We start from the raw sequence: 10,878 nt of genomic DNA on the forward strand, positions 1-10,878 counted from the left end.
TGGACTTAACTCCTTCGGACACAAAGGAAGATGGCTCGAGCAAAAAATATTGGATATTGATTTGTGAAAACAAATAAAAAATAATAATTACCTCAAACATTGAATTCTTTCATTTCGGATGTAATTTTATCCAGTTTTTTTTTAAACTTCAAAAAATTCACTTTGTTTGGTAATTATGATTTTGAATTTCCAAATCATACACATACGCACAAACATCTCCAGTACATTTTACTAGTAATGTTTAAACGCCCAAAACGCATTGCGCATTATACGCATACTATTCAAAATGCGATACGTGTGCGAACACAGTACGCGTATATGACAAACAAGTGTGCCTACGCACAAACATGCGTAGTACATAATTAGCCTCTCGTTATAAAAGGTCAGCAGACCTTGCTCGTCCTTCAACATGTTTGAGGGGAGTATGCCGATTTAATTTGGTTACGTAAGGTATCCTTTCAAAGCAAACACTGTGGACCACAAGAGCCTCGTCCAATGGCACAGTCCAATAACCTCAATTACATAATCATAGTGCAAAATTTGACCTCAAGTTGCAGAGTATGAGTTTTTGTACCCAAATCTTCAAAGGTCATTCAATAAATGTACACATGTATTGGGGTATAAGAACTTCCCCTGATAGATGAGAATGTTGTGGATCTTAATGAAATGAACTGGGAATTGTGTCATTGTAAAAGTTCTAATGTTGTCCTCGAGAGAGACAGTTATATATGCTTCGCTATGCATCTGTGTGTTAAAACAGGCTACCATTGCAAAATATTATGAAGCGAGAAAAACGTGCGTCTGGTTGTACATAACACGCGGGCAAGACAGGCAAAACAATAATGTAACATTAATGTTTCACATTCCTTCCCCCTCCATATCAATGTTTAAGCAAACACTTGACTAAACGTCATTTAATTTGAAGGTTACTACTTGTTTATAAAGAATGCAAATGAAGTGCTCAAACCTAAACATTTTCCTAACACCCCATCCCTCCCCCTCCCCCTTCCCCACCAATCAATGTTGGGTTCTATTAGGCTCCCGTGACCAAACAAATTAGGATTCAAAATTGCAGAGTCCGAACACGGAGGCTATTCATAATACCCAAATCAACATTGTTACGGGGGAGGAGGGGGTCGAATATGGTGCGTGGTCCTCAAGTGTCCCAAGGCTAGTTTCCGTACTTTGCGTTTTGTTTACAATTTCCTTTCCGATGGTAATGAAAAAAAAAAAAATTGACAGTGATTCGTCGTCATCATTAACATTATCACCATCATCATCATCATCATTATCATCACCATCATCACCATAATCATCATCATCATCACTACCATTGTCAAAGGAATACATTTCTTAAATCACGTTTTTAAACTTCGAGCCTAGTTTGCCACCAAAAAATATCAGCTACCAGATAAGGCTCAAATAAAAATAAAGTGAACTATTTACAGTCCATTTAAAAACAAATTTGTTTTAGATAATGATTTGGAAATTCAAAATCATATTTCCAACACAAAGTGAATTTCTTTGAAGTTTAAAAAAAAGTGGATTTAATTACATCCGAAATGGAAGAATTCGGTGTTCTCATCAATTATGCAAATTAGGGACTGTGTACAATTGTACACATTGTGACTAGGTGACGAAAGTCTTTTTAGGATACAATAATTGTACAATGTACATATTATGACTAAGTAATGACACTAAAATTTGGTAACATGTGTATTACACATGTTACCACATTGTGTAAAGCAACAAACTTTAACCCTTTGTTTCTTTTCTCTGTTGTCTTCATACATCATTAATTTGGTATGAAATGCTAAGAGACAGTTCTTGTCCTTGGAGAGACAGAGAAAGACATCACTCTTGATACAATTGATTTCTGAGAAAAAGTGTGTTACCCCACCCTACACGATCCATTTCGGGCCCACCACCGATAAGTTACTCCTGACTATCTCTGTAACAAATTTTTGAAACATTTGATCAAATATAGTGTTCCGACAAGGTGCTGTTGTGGGTGGTGCCCTCTTAGATTTTAAAGAGACATTGAGCTAGGCGAGGGCGCACTGCACTAGAGGATAGCAGTAACTAATATACTTCCGCTGGCATACAGGGTGCAATAGAAGTTCATCACTCACAACGGTGGTCACCAGCTTTATGCATAGTCATGCTAAAGGTCGATCGAAACATGTTGAAATCAGCACAATTCAGAGATACGCCTTTTTGTTATGAAATTAATTAAAATCCTGGTGTTGAAATTAGGCACGAAATTGTGTCTTTTAGTGTAAGATTTTTGATTTTTATAGGCCATAACTTCGGTCGCGAGCTTTTTTCGGTATTAATTTTTTAGCGTTTCAAACTAAATATAGTTTGCTAAAGAAAGATATTTCCCACCTCTGTAAGGCACATCGTGTTGGTCTTTATATTATATTTTTGTCAGAATATCTGTTTTGATTTCACCTTTTTTCACAAGTGACTGCCAAAATGTCCAACCAGTACTTCATTTCTAATATAACCAGCAGAAATTATCGATTTTTCTATTGTGGCTTGCAAAATCATTCATCCGTGGGTACATTCGCGAGTTGACAAATTGGTAGTCGGATTTGATTCCTACACCTGACTAGCAGCCTTTAGTTGGGTAGCCGTCGGCTACAATGCACTCAAAATGTGGGTTACTCCTTGATGTGGGTTACTCCTTCATGTAATTTTACACGAAATTAGGGTTAGGGTTAGGGTTAAGGTTAGGGTTAACTTGAATGTGAAATGATTCGGCCTTGGCAGAAATTTTAAACTGCATTCCATCACCCGTTTTACACCTTCCGCGAAAACACAGGTAGACAAAAGATAGATTAAAGTTTACAACACAATACAGTTCCCTTCGACAAAACACACAGCTCGTCCATTCGCTGTTGAAGTGACAAAATAATCGGATTAACTACACGCGGTATCTATGCATTGAAGTACTTGCAAACAAAAGGACTATGTATGAATAGATGCGACGGGATTACCTGCGGAATTATCTCCATTATATATATTATTAGCTATTATTCTATTAACCCTCCTCGTCCTTGCATCTTCTCTAGGTGTTAGGCGGCTTTTATTTGCACAATTGGACGCTCAAAACACCAGGTTGGTGCTAGCGGCTACCCAAAGATGTCCGACCAAATCCTGACCATGACTTGGCTCGTTGGATTCGTCTATACTCTCTCTTTCTTTCTTCATTTAAAGGGTTAATATGCAGCCCCCATTGCACAAAATTGTAAAACCCTTAAACCTATAAGGGGCTATAGGAACTTTATTTTACCTATACTGATTTGGCAAGTTGCCACATACGTGTCCTAACCTGTTGACTACACAGCTGCACTGAATTGAAGCTCACATGCGTCTTTTGCCATGGGAGGGGGAGTAAAATGGACACAGCTTTAAAAGTATTAGGAGTAGAACCCCCGGTGTTTTTTATTGTATTTTTTATTTTTTTTCTCTTTCATTTGACACCACTTGGAGGGTTTTAGCTTCGTGGCATTTCAAGATATGTCCATTTAAGACCAAATGGTTAGTCAGTTAGTAAGCAAGCTAGTAAGTAAGCTAGTAACATACACTAATAATTATAGGGTGGTCCCGCTATGCGGTCCACCAAAAACACCCTCAATACTGACTTTGGAGACCCGCCTTTAAGTATTTGTCTAAAATAATCACAGGCCTATATTATACAATCGCGGACCCGACTGTGTGATTTAAGGCATGGGTCTACGCAATTACGTGCAATCAGTTCAACTTTTTGGGTGGGTGCGGCGTGCCGCACCCACCCCTGTATGCTCTGACTATTGACCTACTTTTTCACATGCCGCAGTGTTAAGAAAATATTCGTGCTGGTTATATCCCAAACACCCACAGAGGTGATAGTTTACGGCGAGTTTTGTAATTATTACTTGATTTTGATATGTAAGTAATACGATAAAGTCGTCATAGGCAGTAATGTGTTTGTATTAAAAGAAATAACAAAAATAATTATTTAAGTAATAGAAATACTATTTGGAAATTGCAGCAAGATTTGCAGATGTTTTTATTTGAACAGTACCAGTTCACCAGTTTTGCTAGTTTTCCTAATCTTTGGGCTAAATTAATAGCATCGTGAAGGTCATATATATCATTTTATACTGACAGCTTCGGCATGTAGAAATACAGCTTATATGTGCATTGTGTGCAGTGTGTACATAGGCTATTTACTTTTCAAATCTTTGATGCTTTGGTATTATAGACAAATTATTAGAATGCATGTGTACCAGTAGAAATGGCCCAGGTTGAATAAAATAAATAAACATATGAATGAATATTTTATTCCCTGGATTATTTTTGTTGGGACAATATAATTATATAGTTTGACGCTTTGAAATACAGTTATGTTAATCATAATAAAGTTACAAAGTTAAAAAATAATATCGAAATATTGTAAAATCAAACATTTCCCCTCATAAGTTGCAATACAACATATTGAGGAAATTGATATGACAGATTTTTAACTTTGATCTGGACAGATACCCCAGCCCTGTTGTCTCACCAGAGAAGATGAGCAGAAGTCTTTCTATCTGATGATAAAAAAACCCTCTAGGTATGATTACGAAAATGTTTTAAATAACTATTATCTACAAAAGTTTTATAACCATGTTTTTATATAAAATGTTAACATAAAACGTCTTGTGTTATGATGTGAAGGGTTAATATAAAAACAGGGAAAATCTGTTCCAACTGACCAGCAGAGAACAAAGGATAAGCAATAGATCAGATTAAAATCAGGGAAAATATGACACAACCTCCAAGGGGGGAATAACAAACGTATAAACGTATAAAGTTAAAAACTCTTTTAACTTTGTTTATACGTTTTGTGTTATTCCCTATTGGAAATCGATGTTGTGTCATATTTTCCTGTTTTTAATTGTGAACTTGACTTACTCATTCTTTCATTTCTCTTGACAATTTTTCATTTGCCCACCCTATTCCTTTTAAAGGAATTTTTATTCTCTTCTCTTCGGGGTGTGGTGGGGGCATATTCGCGCTTAGTAAATACGGAAGCAGTCTAATTAAATAGGCAAAACATGATTACACATCTAATTCATGTGTAGCGTATTAATATTTGTAATTTAACATTAAATCAGGTTGAATTTTGTTAATATGCTAAGCTCCGAAAATGATTGATTATGGACACAAATATTAGCATGATGCAGTCATGGTCCATGGCAAAGGCGATTCGACCTTTGTGGCATTAAACCCAGTTAACAGGAAATTAATCCAGTAAATCGATTCAGTAAAGCAAATAAGCTCATGCATTCGATCACTAACGGCCCACGGCAACAAGCTTCGGTCGATTACCCCAGCTGCAGCGTGTGTAAACTCTAATTTGCATAGAGGCTGTACGTGAAATTATTGATTGGCTCCAAACAAAGGATTTGAACCGGTGCACGTAATCATGGCGCAGTGCAGTCCATTCAATCATATGTTGTCATCAACCTATTTGATCACAGTGCATTGTTATGTGTGTGAGACGAACTGTCGCGGTTGATTGCAATCAAACAAACGATGTCTTATGTATTACTTTGTTCCGTGATGAAAATCGTGATGTTTTATTCAATCACTCTTGAAAAATGTATTTCTTTTGTAGGCCTATTAGGCCTACTTTGTTTTGTGATGAAAATCGTGATGTTTTATTTCATCACGCTTTAAAACAAACGATTTCTCATGTATTACTTTGTTTCGTGATGACAATTTTGATGTTTTATTTCATCACTCACGAAAAATTGATTTCTTATGTATTACTTTGTTTCGGGATGAAAATCGTGATGTTTTATTTCATCTTCGCGCGCTAGAGAAAACGATTTCTTATGCATTATATTTGTTTTGTGATGAAAATCGTGATGTTTTATTTCATCACGCTCTAAACAATAATTATAGTTACATGCATTTCAAGAAAAAAATCTTATTAAAACGGTAGGCCCTATGTTGTTTAGAAAAAATGTAGAAAGTGATGATGATGATGATGTCGATGATGATGATGATGATGATGATGATGATGATGATGATGATGATGATGATGATGATGTCTCCAAAAGTGTCCCGGTTTGTTTTTCTTGCCCTAAATCGTGCGTATCTATTAATAAGGCATTTCAATAATCAATAATCAGTCCCGTGACGGCCTCCACTAACTAGCTACTAACTTGGGTTTATGGGCGCTGATATTTCATGTTCACTGTCACTTATTTATCAGAAAAGTGCGACCATTTGTCAATCACCTACAGTACCCAATTTCGGCATACTATATAAGAAACTCATCATGATGATTGCCAGAGAATAGTTAAAATGTAGCTTGTACCGTTTTTTTTGTGGCATCCTTCAGAAGTGAGCGGTCCGATACCAATATTTTCGGTCAAATCTCCATTCAATTAACACGGGGAGTTGGCTAGCTATGCCTTGCCCTCACTCATATTTTACAAAAGTGCGACTATTTCTGAACATCTAACCTAGCTGTAATTTTAGGTCATGTTAGAGAAATATATTTGCTAGAAGTTTGGAGAATAGCTAACATATTGGCTGGTTATTTTTTACACAGTGATGTTAACTAGGCAAGTGCCCATTCTTCCAACGTAGATCATTTGTACAGGTCACGCGTCAATGGTGAGAGCACTGTGTATTGTGTATAGGAAAACGGACAGTAACGGCAGTATGGTGCGAGCGAAGCGTGCGAAACTTGACCTCATATTTTTTGGGGGTGGGGTATTTTTTTTTTTTTTGGGGGGTAAAAGCAGAGGGCGGCCAAAACGAAGGGGCGGCGGAAGAAGAAGGGACGGCAAAAAGAATTAGTAAAGAAAAAAAGGGCGGAAAAATTTGAAAAAGTATAAAAAATAGTGAAAAAATGGTACTATACATCAAAATGTGTTGCTTTTAGGGCGCTAGCGCCTATAATCCTTTTTCCTTTTTTTTGTGCTCTTCACTTTTTCAAACCACCGAAAAAAATTGGGTCAACCTTTTCGGGCTGTTGAGGAAGGGGCGGCAAAATTGAATTTTCTTCAGCCCCCGGGGTAGGAGCGGCCACGGTACGCCCGGGGGGTCACGCCCATTGTGGCCTGTACACCATCCGCGATAATGAAAACGCGTAAAAAGTGTAGTTTTTCGTGGGTAGACACGATACGCGCGTATCGTGTTTAGGGTGTCAAAAACATGAAAAATTAGAAAAAAGGGTAGCAAAATTGCAATTGCTAATACGCGGAAATGAAATTTAGGGTATTAAATTTGATGCAAGGAATAAAATCCCTGTTTAGGGTGTGAAAACAGGCCCGTGTTACCATCCTTGTTTAGGGTGCTTTTCAAAAGTTGATTATCGCGGATGGTGTTCAGGCCACAATGGGATTGACACCCCCGGGACTGTACGCCACTGCCATTACCATCTAGGTATTTTTTGTTTTTGAAGGCCTATGCCCTATGACCATACTGAATAGCCATATTAAATCAAAATGAATTCTGGTGTCAATTTTTATCCCCTATTCAAAGCACTGATTTTGTATCACCTTTTGGGGGTTTAAAACACCTCCCGATCTCCCACCAATGTATTAACGGAATGTCGGAAGGCTAGACGGGTACCTATACCAAACTTATTTTCATGAAGTTTTAGCCTACCTTATTCCTTTCAGGACGGTCTTTTCAATTTCAGCTTTCTTGCATCTTCCTTCTTTACACTGCACCGTATAGTGAACATCATGAAATGACAAAATGCTTCCAGATTCTGCGTCGTCGTTGATCCCTCGTCCTTTGATGTTGACCTTGGTTGCGATGTTGACGTTGGTTGTGATGTTGACGTTGGTAGTGCCATCAAAATTGACGCAAGATGTAACACCATCATTTTGGGATCCGATGGGTTGATACATTGGTTGATACATGATGCTTGAATATGAACACGAAGTTCTAAGGGCTCACTATTTAACAATGCATGCAGGTACTAAAATATAGTATGCAGCTTCTATTTACGACCCCGGTTTACGATTGTAAATAATCCTTTTAAGCAAAGTTTCAAGGTCAAATGACTTAGTAAACAAATTATGGCTCTATCCGATAAATACTCTGCTTTGACTTTTCTGCCCCCAAATTGCCCCAAGGTGCAGTTTCAGCCTGCAGAATAAAATATATAGCCTAGTACATTTTATCAATATCTGTGATTTTATAAACCCGTTTGATGTTGTGCGAGTACAAATTATATACACGTATATGTTGGCCCTACATTCAAAACGCGAAAAGCAGAAGCAGATAAGGCCGGGATGAAAGGTTGCCATTTGGTGAAATTATTAAATGGAGTAACATAGTTATCTATATCTATTTATTGCTTTGTCAATATTATGATTGCAGCCGGGGGTACTCAATTTTGTTTGCCAAAATCTTCTACCCGATGACCCCCTTTAAAAAGTTATACCCAATGACCCCCCTTTTTTAAAATATTATACCCATGCGGCCAACTTTAAAAAAACCCCAACAAAACAACGTTTTGTACCGATAGGCCCTACCTCGCAACGCCGGTAGATACATGATACCTGCCACTTCTAAAGTTCAGTGCCCCCCCCCCCCGGATTGATCACCAATCATTAAAACCACAAGTAAAATCTTTTACTTGTGGTTTTATCTCATTTAATTCTTTAGCTTTATTCTGCCAAAAAAGTATATCAAATTGAAAAATCTACAGTTTGTAATTAAATTATGTTTGTATCTTTCATACCCCGGAACTAGGGATCGAATAGAAGTTCATCATATAATGGACGCCTGAACTGAACTGAACCACTTTGGGATTTTAATGTTTGAAAGTAAAATAGTTAATGCTAGTTAAATCTACATTTTTAGTCTTCATTCATGGATAACTTATTCGAAAATACCTTTAAAATCACAGTCAAATTATTTCATCATTTTATGGTTGTCAGCATCAATATTAATGTATACCAGTAGCTAGCAGTCATTTTAATAGCTTCTGTTTGGAGGTCGCTGTACCTGGTTGGCCTTCTCAGTTTCTGGGTCAAGTTCTTCGTCGAGTTCAGGTACATGTAGTACATCTCTGGATGTACTTTGTAGTTCATTGACTTGGTCAGCCAGTTTTGTGACAAATATATCGATATATCTTGTAACTGATTTACAATGATTTCCTGATGTTACCTTGGCTTGAGCGTGTTTATAGTGAGACAATTATTTAGCTAACCTGCCGCGTAGTCTAGATTTACAATGGCTAGTAAAACATAAACAAATATAGACTGCGTGGCAGTCCAGCTAAATACCGGATAATCTGGCTCATTATAAACACGCCCCTTTATTCATGAACTAGATAGATTACTGAACTTTGGTTTCCAATATACAAACTTTTGTTTTGGCCATCTATAGCCGTGTTCAGACGGGCTGAATATTTAAGGTGTCCCTCTCACAGCGTCATCATCCCTATATCATCGTGTCAAATTACCGTGATAGTAGGGCGAATCTACTTCAACAGCTACGCATGGCGATTTTGTTTGAGATAGGCCGAGCGACTCAGGCTAATCACTTGAACGATAAGAGATACCACAGCGTTTCCATTCATTAGCTGAAATGACACGTTTTTACGATCTGCGCATGCTCAGTAACCTTTTTGACGTTGCCAACACAAGAAAATTCGATTTGTTGTCAGGTTTTTCTCGCTAGGATCTAGTGTATGGTCACATAAAACATATTTATAGTTATACATTTGGAATTGTTTTTTACCTAGCTGGGGGTTTACACCCCCCAGCTAGGTATTGTAATCGGTCGGGTTCTTCCGCTGGCACAAACCACTGTAATCTTCCCGTTTTCTTCCGCTGGCAACAAAGTTAGTACGAGGAACCCATACCGTAGTAGCTCTGCACAATAGGTAGATAGATAGGGCAGCACCAATACGAAAATGTCATACCGATAAATGATGTGTCTGTTTTGCCCATTAGTTAGTACGAGGAACCCATACCGTAGTAGCTCTGCACAATAGGTAGATAGATAGGGCAGCACCAATACGAAAATGTCATACCGATAAATGATGTGTCTGTTTTGCCTGTTATTTTAAGTTTGTGTTGCGAACTACAACAAAGTGAAATTGCACATGTTCTTTTGCTCATCTATCAGGGCACAGTTCTTGAACCCCAATATATTTGTATATTCATTGAATAACCTTCGACAATAATGGGTACAAAAAACTCATACCCTGTTCTCAAAATGCAATTATCATCTGTTCGTCATCCAAGCCCAGGGAATGTGTGTATGAGAGGATTGATGGCTAATATGATTTTGGAAGGGCTCAGTGGGAATTGAAAGGTTATTGCAAAAAACTTGAATAATAGTGACAGTGATTGGTGTACACTCTAAATTAATAGAAAGACAGAAGCAGTAATGGCATATTTATATAGGTTTTTAAATAGAAATTTGATTTTGATATGAACCATGCAGGTGTGTTAAAGGCACTCCTTAACAGTAATTGTAGTATAAATTTATGGGTTTAATATTATGTTTACTATTAAAAGTACTAGTATTAGGCTCTGGCTTATCTTTTGATTTTGATTTTGCACCCATATTTTACAGACTTTGGTGGTATGTTTGGAAACAGGGGATTAATGAGCCAGGCTTTAAAATGTTTAGCATTTATTTCTATAATATGTCCGACCTCTTTCTTTGTATTAATGAAAGTGTTCTCTGGCCTCTTTCTTTGTAATGAATGTGTTTTTGGCTTGATTAGTAATTCCAATGTTAGTACCGGTATATCAGATGTGTTTCCTTTGCAGTAGGAACTTTAATTCTTTCAGTGCCATTATCATGGCAGTTAATATCAAACTCTAACTAGCATTTGTTTACAGGCTCTATGTTTTG

This window comes from Amphiura filiformis, chromosome 15, assembly GCF_039555335.1.
Source record: "Amphiura filiformis chromosome 15, Afil_fr2py, whole genome shotgun sequence".
NCBI classification, from domain to species: Eukaryota; Metazoa; Echinodermata; class Ophiuroidea; order Amphilepidida; family Amphiuridae; genus Amphiura; species Amphiura filiformis.